A 21405-nucleotide genomic window follows, 5' to 3' on the forward strand; every position below is an offset into this window, starting at 1 on the left:
GGTATAATAAAAAAATATTCAGACAAATACATAACAAAAACACCAGGACTTACAAATATATATAACATACAGAAAATTGCACTACTGGGTACTGCACACATCCTACGCAAAACACTTTCAATACAGTAAACATAAGAGCACCACAGCAAACCACAGCACATACCCAAGGCGCACAGAGCTGCACTCGGTAGTGAAGTGAAAGCACGTTATAAAAATAAAACTACTGAATAATAATAATAATAATAATAATAATAATAATAATAATAATAATAATAATAATAATAATAATAAAATCAATATACGTATTGTAACTTATAATAAATATCAACTAAATATATAAAAAAAAACACTTGTTTTAACAATAAATAAATAATCGAAAAACATTTAACAATATTTCTTAAAATAAAATCATTACTTATCATATCGAAGAAATGCTTTAAACTAAAATTGTTTAAGTTCTTAGCGTTTATAAGAAATATATCGCGTGAAAATACGGCGTAAATAAAAAATTATGGAATAAGGAGATAGAAATATGTATTTAAACCGTTAATATGACATAATGTATTTTACATGTGAGAATAATAAAAAAAAATTAACTGTAGTATACCATTTACTTGAAAAATCTAAAGTCTAAATAACTTAAATCTAAAATACGTAAAATATATTATATATAATATTAAAAAATGTTTAATAGTGGTTTTTCTCTAAATTATATGCATATATTTTATATTGGGAAATTGATTTAGTTTTGCTAAATTGAATTTTTCACTGTTAGTTTTGGATTTATATATATATATATATATATATATATATATATATATATATATATATATATATATATATATATATATATATATATATACATATAGGAGACCAAAGAGTACGTACGCGGCTATATGTATTATATATAAAAAATACAAAATGGGACAAGAACGCAAAACATCCAGACAGTTAGGTGATACAAAAAAGGGACACCAAAACATCCAGATAGACGATGCAAAGAAAACAAGGACGGGTCATTCGGAGTTTTCTTTCCTCAGTAGAGTTCCAAATTATCTTTGCAATTTCAGCTGGTTATAACTCCGAATGACCCATCCTTGTTTTCTTTGTATCGTCTATCTGGATGTTTTGTTGCCTCTTTTTTGTATCACCTAACAGTCTGGATGTTTTGCGTTCTTGTCCCATTCTGTATTATATATATATACATACATACATACATATATATATATATATATATATATATATATATATATATATATATATATATATATATATATATATGTGTATATATATATATATATATATATATATATATATATATATATATATATATATATTTATATATATATATATATATATATATATATATATATATATATATATATATATATATCCTGAAAAAATAATTTCTAACTTCCGGTCAGCCATTATTATGATTGACCGTTGACTGAACACTATTCAATTTTTTTCTCCGTGTTTTTCTCCTTGTCTCCGTATTCTTTCTGTTGAAGAGCGTAGCTCGAAACGTCAAAGACTTTCCGTATTCCCGAGCGTCATACTAATACACCCTTTTGTTATTTACACCACCTGTCCTCGTCTGTTGTTGTTTTTTCGTGCATTCTCCCATATATATATATATATATATATATATATATATATATATATATATATATATATGGGGGAGTAAAACTGGGGAGTTGGAAACTGTATAGAAGCCTTTCAAATGGATTGTACCTGTAATTCATTGGTACAGTGCCAGAGAATTACGTTTAGCGTACACATGTCTGAAGAATACTCAACCACTTGAATGAGGCGGAAATTCAGTTGATCAAACAAATGTATAATTATTGTTGAAACTGATAAACATCCGTCCATTGGAGAGGGAATATTTGTGTATGAGTATGTGTGTGTGCGTGTATGTGAGTGTGTATGTCTGTGTGCTTGTGTGAGTACGTATGAGCGTGTATATGTAAATGTGTGTGTGTGCATGTGAGTGTTTTTAATTATGTGTGCCTGAGTGTGTATGCGTGTGAGTGTGTATGTGTATATGTGTGTATGCGCATATGAGAGTATGAGAGTGTGTAAGAGTGTGTGTGCATGAACATGTGCGTGTATGAGTGTGTGAATGAATATGTGAGTGTATGTGTCTGTGAGTGTGTGTGTATATGCATGTGATTGCATGTGTGTGTGTATGTATGTGAGTGTGCATGTCTGTGTGAATATATGTGAGTATGCGTCTGTATCTGTGAGCATAGCAGTGCGTGTATATGTGTGTGAGTGTGTATGAATGTATGTGATTGTGAATGTGTATGTATGTGTTAGTGTGGGTGAGTGTGTGTGTGTGTGTACGAGCAGGTGAGTGTATGCGTGTGTATGGGTATGTATGTGTACAAAGCTAAGATTTCTGTTTTGTCCCAGAATAATACTGACAATAACCGGATGCAGTTTTACTAAACAAACAGATTAATGTTCAGATTAATCCTTAATCTTGTAGTCAGTATGGAAGTCAGGAATAGATCTGCATGTGTGCATGTGTCTGCGTGCGTATCTATGTGTTTGCGTATGTGTGTGTGTGCATGTAATAGAAACATAAGCAGTTCATGTACAACGACAGAGGTTACCGTAATAGCTGCGTATTTAAGACAGCACTGTGTGTACGTATATCTGCATGTACATGTATGTATATACGTATGTATGTACACATGTAAACGTTACCTTGACAAAGTAGTCTTATCAAAGTGGTTCCCAACCATTTTTTATCTATAGACCCCTTTGATTACTATTTTACTCTGGTGGACCCTCGTAACCATTGTTGTTGTTGGCACTCCGTCGCTTACGACGTTGAGGGTTCCAGTTGATCCGATCAACGGAACAGCCTGCTCGTGAAATTAACGTGCAAGTGGCTGAGCACTCCACAGATACGTGTACCCTTAACGTAGTTCTCGGGGATATTCAGCGTGACACAGTGTGACAAGGCTGACCCTTTGAATTACAGGTACAACAGAAACAGGGAGAAAGTTGTGGTGAAAGAGTACAGCAGGGTTCGCCACCATCCCCTGCCGGAGCCTCGTGGAGCTTCAGGTGTTTTCGCTCAATAAACACACACAACGCCCGGTCTGGGAATCGAAACCGCGATCCTATGACCGCGAGTCCGCTGCCCTAATCACCTTGATTGTCCCAAAAGACAGTAGCCATGATTTTTTCCAGTTGAATTTTGCGTCTTGAACTTTTTCGGTGGTGGTGACGTAGAGTGGTGCCATTCCATTGACTGCCTCTTTGTTTCCGGTTCATAATGATGAACCCATATTTCATCACCTGTTACGAACCTTCAAAAGTAGGTGTTGTGTCTTTGACTTTGTTCGAGTAGTTCAGTGCAGGCATTGACCCTGTAGATCTTGCGTTCAGTAGTCAGCTCTCTTGGTACCCAACGGGCGCACACTTTTCAAAAGCCAACTGATTCGACAATGTTGTAAGCACTTCCATGGCTCACTTCAAGGTTTTCTGCCAACTCCTCAAGAGTTATGCGCCTGTCTTCTCTGATCAGAGCATCAGCCTTTGTTTTATTGGCTGGATTCACAGAAGCGGCTGGACGGCCAGAACGGGGTTTATCGGCTACACTCACAGTTCCCACCTTTTCATCTTTCAGACGATGGACCCACCTGCATACATTGCTATAATCTAAAGTATTGTCCTCAAAGACATTTTGTAATCGTCAGTGAATGTTCACAGGGATTTCCCCCTCAGCAACAAGAAATTCAATCACTGCTCTTTGTTTTTGACGTAACTCTAAGAGGGCAGCCATTTTGAATTTGAATTTTCCTTACCAGTCTAAAAACCTGAAAAGTAAGAAACAAAATATTTCAGAACGTAAATGATATAATCAATTATAACTGGGAAAATTTTTACTTATTTTTATCAAAAACTTCACATGAAATAAAGAAAATGGCATTACTTTTTGACTTACCCTCGTATATATATATATATATATATATATATATATATATATATAAGTAAAACATTCAAACTCTAAGATTTGAAATAAGATGTCTCTACTGTTAATATCATCTGTGGATAAAATTCTAAAATTGCTATCACCATCACAATAACATTACATAGCTATGAATTATAAATTTGCACTAAGCGTAATGATGCTTAAAAAGCATTCACCTGCTAGAAATAATAGCTAAAGTCTAAAATTATCCACCGTACAGCACCAAGATGACAGAGAAAGACAGTATGCGAGGAAAACGGAAAGAATTAATACATTTAACAGCACAAAATAAAATATTATGCAGTTTAGGACATCCACTTACTCGGGTTTCAGCTTTTGGATATTTAATGATTGATCCTCATCAGTGTGAACTACCCAGTAAGAATTCACGACCGTCAGAGCACATGGTGCAGAAAAATTATAAGCAAAACATTCAAACACTAAGATTTGAAATAAGATGTCTCTACTGTTCATATCTGTGGATAAAATTTTAAATTTGATGATATCACCAGCAGAGACATAGATGGATCGCAAGTAACAATAGCATTATATAGCTATGAATTATAAATTTGCACTAAGCGTAATGATGCTGAGAGATATTGAATGTGATATATGTATATATATATATACACACACACACACATATATATATATATATATATATATATATATATATATATATATATATATATATATATATATATATATAAAATATATATATATATATATATATATATATATATATATATATATACTGCTGTGTCTGTGGAGAGTCATTTTCTTATTGTGACTTAAAATTTAACACACTCACCGGTAAAATTTCCACTTATCTTTCTTTTTATTTTCCTAAAATTTTCGTTGCGTCTTGCAACCTTTTCAATAGTCTTGACTGGCAAGACTATTGATAAGGTTAGCACGCTGGACGAAATGCTTAGCGGCATTTCGCCTGTCGCTACCTTTTGAGTTCAAATTGTGCCAAGGTCAACTTTACCTTTCATCCTTTCGGGGTCGATAAATTAAGCGCCATTTGAATACTGGTGACGAGGTAATCGACTTTCACCCTCCCCCAAATTTCAGGCCGTGTGCCTATAACTGAAAGGATTATTTATTGCTATTCATTGTTATTTATCACAAGGTTAATTAAAAGTACAGACAACTAATTATTGCATGGGTAACATTACACACTAACAATCTTTGCATGGTTAATATTGCAGAGTACTAACGATTGCATTAATATTATAGACTCCTAATCAGTATATGGTTAATGTTACAGACTACTATCTATTGTATTATTAATGTTACTTATTATATGGTTAATATTACAGATGTTGAATATTCGAAATGGTCATGGTTGAAATCTGGCAATGAGAGACAGATATGGAAATTGCAGTCTATGCTTGGTATGGTTGCATTTATTTTAATTAGTTTCTTCCTTGATCTTACTTTCCTGCTCCTTAGCTTTCTACACGGGCGCACACGCACATACACACAGCCATACAACCCTCTCACTCACTTTTCATCTCATTCGACTGAGGCCACTACCTACTTGAGGACCGACACAAACACAAACGCATACGCTATACAGATACTTCCACATGCACACACATATACTACATACACATATTACTCACATAAGCGCCAACACACATATTACTCACACATACTACACAACCACACTGGCGCCTATAAATACAGTGACTGGCTTGTCTGCGAGTTCAAACGTGCCACGAGCACATTTGAACTGGTAGTAGCATTGCCTGTGGGCATCGGTACCATTTTCCTCTTTCTCCGTTCTTCCATTCTCCGAACTTTCCATCTTTCCGACGAAGGGCTACGCCCGAAACGTCATTCACTCTCTCTTTCCTTTCCTGAGCGTCCAATAACACTATCCGTATCACGTCCTCACTTTGTTGTTTTTTGTTATTGTTTTTTTTAACTTATATATATATATATATATATATATATATATATATATATATATATATATTTATTTACATATGACCATCCCCAAGTACAACAACATATATATATATATATATATATATATATATATATATATATATATATATATATATATATATATATATATATGTATGTATGTATGTATGTATATATGTATAAAATATATAGTTTAATTAGAGCTTGTTATTAACAATAACTCACATTAATACAGCAGGAAAATGTAGTATTCATTGTGAGCCATATTTGAAATAATATTATTATGGAGGCTACACAGGTGAAGTCTAAAAGAATATAATTGAAATACGCATCCAAAACTTATATAAATGCATATAACTTTCAAGCTGAATTTTTAATTTCATCATACAATGTACAATTTTAAATGTAATTACAAATGATATTTTCTTAAATTCAATCGTTTTCATTTAAATTCAATCGTATTTTATGCATTGTATTGATTTTGTCTATTTATGTATAGTTGTGTATTTTGGAATTTTGTTCCCATTTTATAGAGAATATATATATTTATATAAGTTCTGGATGCGTATTTCAATTATGTTCTTTTAGACTTCGCCTGTGTTGCCTCCATAATAATATCATTTCGTATATTATATATATATATATATATATATATATATATATATAATATACGAAATGATATTATTATGGAGGCAACACAGGCGAAGTCTAAAAGAACATAATTGAAATACGCATCCAGAACTTATATAAATATATATAAATATATATATATATATATATATATATATATATATATATATATATATATATATATATATATATATATATATATATATATATATATATATATATATATGTATGTATGTATGTATATATATATATATCTATATATATATATATATATATATATATATGTATGTATATATATATATATGTATATATATATATATATATATATATATAGGTGTAGGAGTGGCTGTGTGGTAAGTAGCTTGCTTAGCACCCACATGGTCCCGGGTTCAGTCCCACTGCGTGGCATCTTGGGCAAGTGTCTTCTATTATAGCCTCGGGCCGACCAAAGCCTTGTGAGTGGATTTGGTAGACGGAAACTGAAAGAAGCCCGTCGTATATATGTATATATATATATATATATATATATATATATATATATATATATATATATATATATATATATATATATATATATATATATATATATGTATGTGTTTGTGTATCTATGTTTGTCCCCCCAACATCGCTTGACAATCGATGCTGGTGTGTTTATGTCCCCGTAACTTAGCGGTTCGGCAAAAGAGACCGGTAGAATAAGTACTAGGCTTCTAAAGAATAAGTCCTGGGGTCGATTTGCTTGACTAAAGGCGGTGCCCCAGCATGGCCACAGTCAAAAGACTGAAACAAGTAAAAGAGTAAAAGAGTAAAGAGTATATATATAAAAACTGGCTATGATAAAACGCCAGGAAAAAGGTGAAAAACTTGTAGCAATTGCACGATCTTTTGAGATGAGTCGGACAACTGTATCAATGGTTGTACATAGTAAGGACAAGATTTTAGCACATATCAAATCTGAAACCCCAGGGATGAAGTACACTGTCATCAATAATCAAAGAAGCAAAATCTTTGAAGAAATAGAAAGCCTTCTTTCTCTTTGGATTGTTAGGTTGAATCGTCAGCGTGCTATTATTATCTAAGAAATCATTCAAGAGAAAGCGTCTTCTTTGTTTGAGGACCTGAAGGAAAAAATATCCAGATGAGAAAGATGCAGAGTTCAAGGCAAGTCAAGGATGGTTCATGAGATTTAAGGAGCGAAAAAATTATCACTCCATTAAGAAGCAAGGTGAAAGTGCATCAGCTGACGAACAAGGAGCAGCGGAATTTCCTAATGCATTAAAGAAAATCATCGAAGAAAACGGGTTTCTTCTTGAACAGATTTTTAAAGTAGACGAAACTGGATTGTATTGGAAAAAATTGTCAGACCGTTTATTCATTTCCAAGAAGGAGAAAATTATTCCAGGCTCCAAGGTCTCAAAAGACGTGTGAGCATTATGTTGGGACATAATTGTGCAGCAGATTTTAAGTTCAAGCTGTCACTTGTGTATCATGCACACAACCCCCGTGCCCTGAAGGAAATACCTAAGGCATCACTCCCTGTAACATGGATGGCTAATTCAAAAGCATGGGTTACTGTTGTTTTTGAAGATTGGTTCTTCAATCATTTTACCCCAGCAGCAGAGTATTGTAAGGAGAAGAGAATTCCTAATGCTCGTGGTCACCTGCAAAACATCGTAGATTTTGACCTCAACGTTACCGTCGTATGCCTCCCTTCGAGGGAATAATTGTTATCTTCAAGCGTTACTATATGAAGCGTAATGCTGCAGCAAGCAGTAGCTGCAACTGATCTTGATGAGCCTATCACACTTCATGACTTTTGGAAGAGATACGATATCTACAAGGCTGTAAAGAACATAGCTGCGGCATGGAATGATGTACAGAGCACGGCTAAGGAAGGTGTATGGAAGAAGCTTTGCCCGCAATTCGTGAATGATTTTAAGGTGTTTGGTAATGTTTCCATCAACAAAACGTTGGTAACTACGAGCAAAGAACTGGAAATGTATTTGGAGGAGGATTTCACAGATTTATTTGAAAAAAGACAAGTAGCCTCTGACGAACAAGGATTTGATAGAGGTTCACAAGCAGCAATATATATATATATATATATATAGTAATAGAGATTTAATCAAAATATTAAATATGGTACTTAAAATGTTTGAGGCACCAGAATTTGGTAGGGTAAAAACCCAAAACAAAATCAAGAGATTTGTTGAATAAAATTTGAAGAAAAGCAACAAAAATGCATTAGGTTATAGCAGTATGTACGTTTCGTACAAACTTCATTTATTTATGTAGTGAGAACACCACATAAGATGTGCAGAGAAAATGGTATTTTCTTCATCTCCTACTCTTGTATTTGCACACATCTACAAAATGACTTTCTGAAATGAGCTTCCATTATGCAGCTGAGGAGTACATTTTCACTGCACATCTTATGTGGTGTTCTCACTACATAAATAAATGAAGTTTGTACGAAACGTACGTACTGCTATAACCTAATGCATTTTTGTTGCTTTTCTTCAAAATTACAGGTAAAAACTCAATTAAAATTATATTGAGCTTTACAGATTAAAATATATATAAATATATAGTTTTAGGGAAAAGAACCAAGTTTCATGAACTCATCGGTGAAAATCCACTATCACATATAGAAAAATTAATAATTAAAAGCACAATAAATGAGTATAATATAATACAAAGTAAATATCATAAGATAAAGATAATAAAATGACTACACGTGTTTCATAACTAATTTTCAAATAGAAAGGAAATTTAAATCGATTAAAATCAATTAAAATTATCGAAAATAAATTCTATTCAAAAATACAGCTAATCATCAGGTCGTAAATAGAACAATAATTATAATAAATAAATATATATATATATATATATCAATCAACAATAAGTACCAAATGAATTTATATAAAATACTTATTTTATAAAGATAGAAAAATTATTAAAAATATCAAAATTATAAACATTCCATAATCATCCCTACATCCATTATAATATATGCTAACATGTATATTATATTTAAAAAAACCAGCTTACATAAATTATTATCGTTTTAAATGCAATTTGAACGAATATGTACTAATATTATCTTTATTATTATTTTACCTTAAACTTCGTTGAAACTGTATTTAAAACGATAATAATTTATGTAAGCTGGATTCCCAAGTATGACCGCCTCAAACTATGGATATTATCCAACAATTTTACCTTTGGTCTGCTCTTAAGTCTCGTACCAGTTGTCTCAGCTTAAAGAATCCATCATGTGATTCTTTCTTGTGATATCCTAACCACATGTTTGAAGGCGGCGAGCTGGCAGAATCGCTAGCATGCCAGGCAAAATGCTTAATGGTATTTCGTCTGCCGCTACGTTCTGAGTTCAAATTCCGCCTAGGTCGACTTTGCCTTTCATCCTTTCGGGGTCGATTAAATAAGTACCAGTTAGGTACTGGGGTCGATGTAATCTACTTAGTCCCTTTGTCTGTCCTTGTTTGTCCCCTCTATGTTTAACCCCTTATGGGCAATAAAGAATTAGATATCCTAACCACATGTCTGTAGTACCAGAGCTCTAAATGCTGTGAGATGCCAGCTTGACATGGAGAGAATCCCTGATCTCTGAGCTACACATCTTGTTGAGTAACATTACTTCTTCAGAGGAACTCCATTTCTGCCACTTGTATTTGCAATCGTATACTTTCAGTCATTGCCCAACATTCACAATGACAGTTAAAGGCACAAAAAGTGAATTGAAGATAGTGAGTTTGGCTTTTTTTTTTTGCCAACCTCTTCTCTTCTGAAGAAAGAACGCCGCACCTGGCACATTACCATGCCAGTATCTGCAATTCTAACATCCAATTTGGTTTCCTGCTTCCCATCACTCATGAATAATGCCCCAAGATACTTAACTATTTCCACTTGTCTTAGTAATATATTCCATTAACATGCAGCCACACTGGAAAGACTTTCTTGAGTGGACCAACATCTCAGTCTTCACAATACTAATTTCCATCCCTACTTGGCAGCATACAAAGTAAGGACCCATTATTATCAAAGAGCATATTTAATTACAAATCATCTTTATCTCCCTTGCAGCTACTCCCATCAATCCTCACATAATATGGGCAAGCTATGTCTCTCCTCAATAGTGAGACACCTATGCTTCTCCTTCTGTCACCATTTAGCCTTCAACACTGGTCATAACGCCACCCACTTCTCCCCAATACACCCCCCCACTCACTTGAGGGGGTCCTTTATTCTTTTTCCCTTTTCCCTTCTTTATTTTGTCTGGTAGGTTATTTGATGCTTTCGTTGGTACCAGCGTCACGAAATATGCATAGAGTACACTATGAAGTTGCTATTATTAGAAACGACATCCAGACATTAGGGTCTGACGCAGGTTTGTGACTCGTCGAATCTTATCAAACAAGCTGACTCATGACAGCATGGAAGACAGAAGTTCAATGATGAAGATGACGATGATGATGATGAAAATGATGATGATGATGATGATGACGATGAAAATGATGATGATGATGATGATGATGACGATGAAAATGATGATGATGATGATGATGATGATGATGATGATGATGACGATGATGATGACGATGATGATGACGATGATGATGACGATGATGATGACGATGATGATGATGTTGAAACTAAAATGAATTTTAATATCCGTTACCATGAACATGGATTTAATTCAATTTCAAGAATATTAAATATGAGTACCTCAAGAGTAGATGAATTATATTTATGTATTTATGACTGCGCACGCGCCCCACTACACACACACACACACACACACACACACACATACACACACACACACACACACACACACACACACACACATTTACAGACAATAACGGAGCCTCTATAGGATAGGCAGTCATTAACTCACTGAAATCACACCCTACCGCTTTAAAAAGAAGACAGGACAAATTGTATAATGTAACCGTAGATCATTGAGCCTGAAGACTTACAAAAACAACCGGGATGGTCATAAGTGGAATAACTTTGATCATAAGTTAACTAGCGCGTAGCGAAGGTGGGACTAAACAACTACATACAGACTCAGACAGCAGGCTCCTAAATAAAGTCTGAAAAGCCATAAAGTACAGTTACAAAAGTAAGGGAGGCAACTTTGGCTAGCCTAAATAGTTAAGATAAAATACATTATAATCTCCCTTGAAACATCGGGCTTCCATAATACCAAAACATTAGAAATTACAGAATACGTTGAAATTACACAGAAGTAGCTTTTATTGTTCTATCTACCAATTAACCAGCCATCCTCTATTCTAGTTTCTTTTTCTCTGTATCCCTTTTTTTATTTTTTAAATTCCCCTGATATCTCCAGTACATCGTTCAAACAATTTTTTTTTTTTTTTTACTACTTGTCTTTATACTGCACAACTTTCTACGAATCGAATATTAATGTTGAGGTTGAATGCTCAGGCTTTTTATATTTAATGCAGCACACAACCGATGTCCTTTTATCGACTCCAGCAAGATTTGAACCCAGCACCAAGTGGAACAAATTTTTATCCCACGACACATTTCGTCTGCTGCACGACATTTTCTCTCAGTCGATCATAACTAAATAATAATGACTTCCTACGAAGAGCTCAAGGCCCGAATATCGAAGGGAGTATGTTTTATCGATGATTGTACTTGGCAGGTATTATAATTTATAGGCCCACGGAGGAAAAAGGCAAAGTCGACTTCGGTGGGATTTGAACTCGCAACACGAATGATGGACATAACTAACTAGCGCAGAGCATTTTGTCCCTTCTTTTACTATCTACCGCATTTTCAGCCAAATAATCTGTCAAATAATCTGGTCAAAGAGTTAAGCTGGCTGAATCGTTACCGCACCAGACATTGTCTTTAGCGGCATTTCTTCCAGTTCTATGTTCAGAGTTCAAATCTTTTGGCGGCCAGCTGCCAAAATCATTAGCATGTCGGGGGCAAAATGATCAGTGGAATTTCATCCGTCTTTATGTTCTGAGTTCAAATTACGCTGAGGTCAATTAGCCTTTCATCATTTCGGGGTCGATAAAATAAGTACCAGTTAGACACTGGGGGTTGGATATAATCGGCTTGTAGAGAACGACCGTGCGAACTAAAGGAGAATGATGACGAATGGAACAGGCTCCTTTTAACGCGTCGCACGGTCGACACAAAATATATGTTATAATACTATAACATAGAGAATTCGCATGGAAATTTGAAGAAGTGCCAGTAAGGAAAGATAGGAAGACTCAACCGATAAAGATGTATAACAGTAAGGTTTATTAGAACATTAAACTGTATGCCTGTGTGTGAGTGTGAATGCGACATAATAAAACACAATATAAGACAGGCCGTCATGTAAACAAAGGAGTGTATGTATACAAATATATGTATGTGAATGCAAGAGATACAGAGCATAGAAAAGAGTCTGTAACACGGATAAGAAAATACCAGTTCTCAGTTGAGGTACACAGTTGTTAGAATGTCTGTATATAAGAGGTTGAGACGTTGAGGCAGAGCTAAGTCACTTGTCGTGCAGTTGAGGCTTCTATACCGGGCCGGGCTACTTGATACAGATGGTTTCTCGCAGGTGTCGAATTCTGGCTGTTATTTCGTGGTAAAACAATTCACGCAAACAGGGTTGAGAAGTTGCGGTTGCTGTTGGTAGCTTGTGTATGTAGAGTAGTCGTGTTGACGTTGGGGACGAAGGTTGTAGTAAACAGTTCAACAATGGTGTTGATGTCGTCGCTTGAAACTGGCTGGTTGGTGTTACGTGGTCAACGACCAGATCTTAGAAGATTTGAAGCCGCGACAAAGTGGCGCGGATAAGGCAGGCTATTTATAGGTACAAGGAGGCTCCAGAAATATCATAAAAACACTCTCTCACGTGACCTTATTAGATGGCCACGATTGGTCGGTATGCACCCTGGCGCGAAACAGAACTGGAGACAATTGACACAGCAGGGTCCAAGGCGGGAAAGAGATGTTACCTGCTACGTTCGCATTTTTAAATAAATAACCGCGAGAAGTAGTTTCACTACAGGCTCATCCTCACCCCCAAATTTACTGACTTCGTGGCAAAATTTGAAACCATTATTATTATTATTATTATTATTATTATTATTATTATTATTATTATTATTATTAATATTAATCAAGCGGTGAGCTGGCCGAATCGTTAGCACGCCGGACAAAATGCTTAACGGCGTTTCGTCCGTCTTCACGTTCTGAGTTCAAATTCTGTCAAGGTCGACTTTCACCTTTTCGGGATCGATAAAATAAGTACCAGTTGAACACTGTGTCGATGTAATCGACTAGCCCCTTCCCCTCATAATTTCAAGGAAGCTTCTGACCACAAATCCACGTCTATTTTATGGTGTTGGAGTTGGTATCACAGAAAAAGCACAGCAAAACAATTTTAAGCGGAATTACTGCATTATACCACAATGCAACACTCGATTTATTTGTTCTTTTGTGGAAATCACTATTATTATAGGGAGTTGGTCTAATTCTGTGAAAGACAATTCGTGTTTCTCATAGGTCTGACCTCAAAGTTGTTGTAATCCACATTAATACTAGTAGTACACGACATATTTCTTTTCCTAAGGGATTTGTTCCTGTTTTTGATTCCTGTCCTAGCGTTATTTATGTTATTAGTTTTGCTAGGGGTTTAGCTGCACTTTCTCTATCACAATTGTCACTATGTGACTAATCCGGTCCAATATGCGATTATTTTCACCATTGCTATTCTGAGCGCTGTCAGTGATTTTACTTTACGCCTTTTTTATTAAAAAAACAAAAAGAGTTATTGGTACTACTTCGGTGTTTGTAACTACCAGGTTTCGGATTTCATTCCAATTTGTATGTTTCTTCGTTTTGTTTGCAGGGCTACATAGTAACCGTTCCCTATGACCTGCTTCTGGAAGCGTACTAATATATTTTTTACTTTTTCTCTAAGCACTAACCCAGCCCTCTAAACCTCACCGTAACCCCTAAAACAACGCATAATCCAACCCCCAACACCGCACTCTAAACGTAGCCCCACTCCTCACTCTAAACTGTAGCCCTTAGCCTTAACCCCAACCTCTGATCCCTCACTCAAAACTCATCCCTAAAATCTAACCATCACCGAACTCAAGCCCTAAACACTAACCCGTCACTCTGAATCGAACTCAAAGCATTGACCCTTTAAACGTACCCTTCAGCCTCAGCCGAACACTGGACTCAACTTCAGCTGTTAATACCTCTCTCCACATCTAACCCAACGTGAACTTCTAACCATTCATTCTATACCCCAAACCCTAAACCTTAACCTAACACTAGGCTCCGAAACGTAGCCCTAAACGTACACGACCCTTACACTAATGTCATAAAAAGTTTCGACAATTTCCTTGTCGCAAAGTAAATAAGGGACACAACTAATGTCAGTTTTTACAAATAGTCTCTTCCGTTTAAAAAGGGACAAAACTCAGAGCCAGTTTTCAAAAAAGAAAACCAATTACAAGTTCTCTTTCTTGAATTTGTCTCCATCATTAAACAGGAAACGTGACGAATTGAAACATTCACAAACGTGATATTCAGAAATTGTCTCTCGTAATAATCTTTTCTACTCTAGGCACAAGGCCCGAAACTTTGGGGGTGAGGGGCCAGTCGATTAGATCGACTCCAGTACACAACAGGTACTAAATTTATTGACCTCGAAAGGATAAAAGGCGAAGTCGACCTCGGTGGAATTTGAGCTCAGAACGCAAAGACAGACGAAATACTGCTAAGCATTTCGCCCAGCTATGTCATTTTTTTGAGCCCTGTCAGTGCCAAGAGGTGATCAGGCATAGGTCTATGAATCTGTCTTTCTGTTTTTGAATATATCTGCGCTGCAGTCTTTCTCGTTGTATTTATATATCCATCGTTCTATCAAAGTCTATATATCTGTGAATCTCTCTCTCTCTCTCTCTCTCTCTCTCTCTCTCTCTCTCTCTCTCTCTCTCTCTCACACACACTCTCTCTCTCTCTCTCTCTCTCTCACTCTCACTCTCTCTCTCTCGCACATCACACATTCTTATTACCTTGAATGCTTCATTTATCAAAAGAATACAAACACCATGACTACTGTCTACCCAAAATAATTTGCAGCTTTATCCCTCTTCCATGAAGGGTCTATTTTTCATTGAGCAAGCTCGAAAGTTGCGGATCAGGCAGGAAGAAGATTTGTGTGAACATTTACCATTCGAAGGTCATGCTTCACCACCTGATCCCATGTCTTCCTGGGTTTACCTCTTCCTCAGGTTCCCTCTACTGCTAGGGTGTGACACTTTTTTCTGACAGCTGTCCTCATCCATACACAACGCATGACCATATCAGCACAGTCGTCTCTCTTGCACACCGCATCTGATGCTTCTTATGTCCAACTTTTCTCTCAGTGCGCTTACACACTGTCATGCATGCACACTGACATTACACAGCCAGCGGAGCATACTAGCTTCATTCCTTGCAAGCTTACGCATATCCTCAGCAGTCACGGCCCATGTTTCACTGCTATGTAGCATGGCTGTTCGCACACATGCGTCATACAGTCTAGCTTCTACTCTGAGCGAGAGGCCCTTTGTCACCAGCAGAGGTAGGAGCTCACTGAAGTTTGCCCAGGCTATTCTTATTGTAGCAGCTTCACTCTCAGAGCATCCACCCCCTCTACTGACTTGGTCACCTAAGTAACGGAAGCTATCAACTACTTCTAGTTTTTTCCCCTGGCATGTGACAGAAGCTGTTTTCTGCACATTTTCAGTGTTTATTGCCCCTGAGCATTTTCCACACGCAAAAACTATATTCCCAGTTAGCCTCTCTTTGATATTGCTGCACCTCTTATGTGTCCTTAGCTTACACCGGGTACATCTTATGGAGTTTCTACCTACGCCTTTTCTACAGATCGAGCAGGGTCATCTACCTGAAGGGATATGTGATTTGTCTGCCTTCCTACTTATTAAGACTTTGTTTTTTGCTAGATTGACTCTAAGGCTCTTCGATTTTAGACCTTGCTTCCACACCTGAAACTTGTCTTCTAGTTCTAATAGTGACTCAACTATTAGAGCAAGGTCATCAGCATAGAGAAGCTTCCAGCATAGAGAAGCATCCTGTCTTGAATTCCTGTTATTGCCTGGAGGACTATGATTAATAAGAGGGGGCTGAGGACTATGGTGAATGAGAGGGGGCTGAAGACTGATCCTTGGTGGATCCCTATCCCTACCCGGAATTCTTCACTATACTCGTTGCCAACTCTCACCTTACTCACAGCATCCCTGTACATGGCTTGTACAGCTCTCACTAACACTCATTTATCCCTAGTTTCTGCATTGATTACCAGATAACGGATTGAGGAACCCTGTCAAAGGCTTTCTCTGTGTCAACGAAAGCCAGGCACAGAGGATTATCTTTGGCTAGGTATTTCTCTTGCAGCTGTCTTACCAGAAATATAGCATCAGTAGTACTTTTCCCTGACACAAACTCAAACTGCATCTCGTCTAAACTAACTCTCTCCCTAATTAGTTAAGTTATGACCCTCTCCATGACTTTCATTACCTGATCCAACAACTTGATACTTCTGTAATCATTTGTATCTAATGCATAACCTTTACCTTTGTAGCAGTTGACTATGATGCTGCTACACTAGTCATTTGATATGACTCCTTCATGTATCACCTGATTGACTATACGAGTGATTAGATTATAGCCGACAACGCCAGATATTTTAAGCATCTCTGCAGCGATTACTGATGGGCCGGGGGGCTTTCCCTGTCTTCATACCCTTAATTGCTTTATCTACCAAGGTACTATCAATTCGGATAGCTGGTCCCTCTGTTGGGTCACCATTCAGCAGACTCTCTTTCTTCTATACATTCTCTTCATTTCGCAACCTTTCATAGTGGCGTTGGTTGCTAAATGAAGAGAATGAATGGGAGAAAGAAAGTCTGCCGAATGTCGACCGATGGGCTTCTGGTTTCTATTTGCCAAATCATTCCACTCACAAGGCTTCATGCAGCCCAAGGTTATAGTAGAAGACACTTGCCCAAGGTGTCACTCAGTGGGACTGAACCTGGTTAGGAACCATGCAGTTAGGAAGCAAGCTTCTTACCACATACAACCATGCCTGTCCAACTGATTTCCTTTAATCCTGCAAATCATCAGGGCCAAATGTGGAAGAACTAGTTCCATCTATCCAGGCTACTCTGTATCCTTCCAGACTGGAGAAATCGCACATACTCAAACATAGCAATGTACATAGTGTTATTGGCATGGGGATCAAACCATTATTATTATAGATGTTTTAGTTGAAGGTTTCTTTGACATCATTCTTCTTATGTCCACACCAAGCTTCAGTGATGTTGAGACAAGCATTTATAATATTAGTGAGTCATAAATTAGATTGGAACCTGGTGCAGCCTTCTGGCTCACCAGTCCTCAATCAAAGCGTCTTACCCATGCCAGCATGGAAAGTGGACATTAAACGATGATGATGATGATATATATATATATATATATATATATATATATATATATACACACACACACACACACACATATATATATATGTATATATATATATATATATATATATATATATATATATATATATATATATACACACACACACACACACACACATATATATATATGTATATATATATATATATATATATATATATATATATATATATATATATATATATATATATATATATACATATAGACAGTGAGGAAGAGGGGGAGAAGGGAGAGAGAGAAATTTCTTTTGGTCACATATGCATGGTGATGTATAAGAAATTTGGTAGACACATATCAAAGTGCTAAGTTATAAATGATGAGTTTTTTGTTGTCCCCATGCAACAAATCACTCACTAGATCTGAGAATAAAATATTGCTTACAAAAAAAACAGTGGACATTTGGATATCTTAAAATGATTTATGAAATGACAATTTGGTGTCATATAACAATCTGATGGAGTCAATATTTTCTGTATTTAGGTTAGTGTGTCATCCAATACCTTAAACAAATAAGTATCCATGTCTCATCTGATAGGTTGAATAACCCCCATACACACACTTCTATTGTTTCTAAATTTGATGTCACAGCCTTCGAAGGACTATGTCACATAGTCTCATATTTAATGGTAATTTCACTATGAAATTGCTGAAAATGTATTGGTTCTTTAGTTAACATTGGTCATTGTATGAATAAAGAAACTCTGTTCATAGTCAGCGTGTGGTCTGCCTCAGTTATGCTTAAGTTACAGTTATTCTTGAGCCCCAGTAATATCTTCTGACATTTTGTTGGCACTCCGTCGCTTACGACGTCGAGGGTTCCAGTTGATCTGATCAACGGAACAGCCTGCTCGTGAAATTGATGTACAAGTGGCTGAGCACTCCACAGACACGTGTACCCTTAATGTAGTTCTCGGGAATATTCAGTGTGACACAATGTGACAAGGCTGACCCTTTGAATTAGAGGTACAACAGAAACAGGGAGAAAGTTGTGGTGAAAGAGTACAGCAGGGTTCGCCACCATCCCCTGCCGGAGCCTCGTGGAGTTTTAGGTGTTTTCGCTCAATAAACATTCACAACGCCCGGTCTGGGAATCGGAACCGCGATCGTATGACCGCGAGTCCGCTGTCCTAACCACTGGGCCATTGCGCCTCCATATCTTCAGACATTAAGAAAGTGAGTGCTAATGATTTGAAAAGGAAGTAACTGCTAGAATAATTATAACAGCTCATTTCTTTTATTCACTTTATTTTAAACAGAAATTCATTTAACAGTATGTACTCAATGTGGGGGGGGCAAAGGTTTGTAAGCAATGCAAACCATTATTAGAACAGACATCATCATCATCATCATCATCATCATTCAGTGTCCTTATTCCATGCTGGCATGGGTTAGATGGTTTGACTGGGACAAGTAAGTCAGAGAGCTGTCCCAGGCTCCAGTCTGATTTAGCTTGGTTTCTATAGATGGATGCCTTTCCTAACACCAACCATTCCAAGGGTATAGTGGGTGCCTTTTACATGTCACCAGCACCGGTCATGACTATGATTTCACTTGGCGTGACATGTCTTCTCAAGCACATCAAATCGGCAAAGGCCTCAATCACTTGTCATTACCTCTATGAGACTCAACATCCAAAGATAATGCTTCACCACTTCTTCCCATGTCTTCCTGGTTCTACCTCTTCCACAGGTTCCCTCCATTCAGTAATTATATTTATTGTCCACACTCTGGTTTTATTATTCTTTTATATGTTTCAGCCTTGTGGCTGTGGCCATGCTGGGGCACCGCCAGTATGTTGGTGATTTTGCTTTTACAAATCTTATTAAATAATTTCGATTCACATTATGACTGACAGAACTACCATTTCTTCAAATGTAACATGAGTGTTTGCCATCTACATACACAAAAGAAACTTGACTTTCAATTTGTGTTTACAAACAAAAAAGTCATCTTTCACGAGCATAGATACGCTATCAGCCTCCCCTCATTAATCCAGTCAAGTCTAGGAATTGAACCCATGATATTTATGCACCAGCAGGAAGAATTTTTCATCGGAATGTATCAACCCTTGTACTTATATTTTAAAGTCTGGTACTTATTCTATTGATCTCTTTTGCCGAACTGCTAAGTTACAGGGATGTAAACACACCAGCACCAGTTGTCAAGCAGTGGGGGGAGTACACACACAAACACACACACACACAATTATACATACATATATATATATATATATATATATATATATAGCAGTTGTATACTGTCAACTCAATGTGACAGTCCCAGTAAGGGAATCATACTGCTGCTATTTAGCCCTAAGAAGCTGGACCGCTTCCTGACGGCCTTGACACATTTCCTGTGTCCTTATATTTGTGAGGAGGAGACAAGCACCCCCACCCAGCTCAAACCAGCTAGTGTTGCTACTTCAGGCTGATGATGAGCAATGACTCAGAAACATGTCCCTGAATGCACACTGAGCTGGGTGGGGGTGCTTGTCTCCCCCTCACAAATATAAGGACACAGGAAATGTGTCAAGGTCGACAGGAAGCGGTCCAGCTTCCTAGGGCTAAATAGCAGCAGTATAATTCCCTTATTGGGACTGTCACATTTAGTTGACAGTATACAACTGCTTTATCGTAACACTGCTGCTTAATTCTCTCTGCGAGATTGATAATTAAATCATTTCTAATTTATATATATACATATGTATATATATATATATTTATACACACATATGTATGTATGACAGGCTTCCTTCAGTTTCCTTCTACAAGAATCCACTCACAGAGCTTTGGTTGGCCTGAGGCTATAGTAGAAGACACTTGCCCAAGGTACCACACAGTAGGACTGAATCCGGAACCATGTGGTTGGGAAGCAAGCTTCTTACCACATTGCCACATTCAAATTTGAAGCATTTTTATCAACAATTTTCCGTTAATAGTGTACAATACAATTACTAATAAAAGAGTTATGAGTGAAGGTTCTCTGTAACTGAGCTGCCCAATTTTTACCAAAGAGAATGAGTTACATAAAGAGTTGAGGATAGTTTCTAACTGTATACAAGGACTGCTTAATGATATTCTTGATAGAAACAGAATTACAATTTGTGTTTTATCAGACTATAGATCTAGTTAAATACCATGTCATTATTCTAATTCACTTCAAGAATTTGATGAAAATGGTAACAATAAAGATTAAGATACTGAAAAAAAAGAGGTCTAACATTGCTGTACAAAGCAATGCTTTACATATAATTCATTACATGTTCAGTTTAACACAAA

At 36.5% G+C, this 21405-nt stretch overlaps 1 long non-coding RNA gene across 1 annotated transcript in view; it reads left to right on the top strand.

The window, feature by feature from the left end:
- Positions 1-21405, top strand: part of LOC106873515 (uncharacterized) — a 92449-nt gene that overhangs the window by 16403 nt on the left and 54641 nt on the right. Inside the window, exon 2 of the long non-coding RNA XR_001409888.3 lies at positions 5317-5391. This is a non-coding gene — a long non-coding RNA (uncharacterized LOC106873515). The remainder of the gene's footprint in view (positions 1-5316; positions 5392-21405) is intronic.

Source organism: Octopus bimaculoides, chromosome 15 (genome assembly GCF_046866305.1).
Source record: "Octopus bimaculoides isolate indiv1 chromosome 15, ASM4686630v1, whole genome shotgun sequence".
Lineage (NCBI taxonomy): Eukaryota > Metazoa > Mollusca > Cephalopoda > Octopoda > Octopodidae > Octopus > Octopus bimaculoides.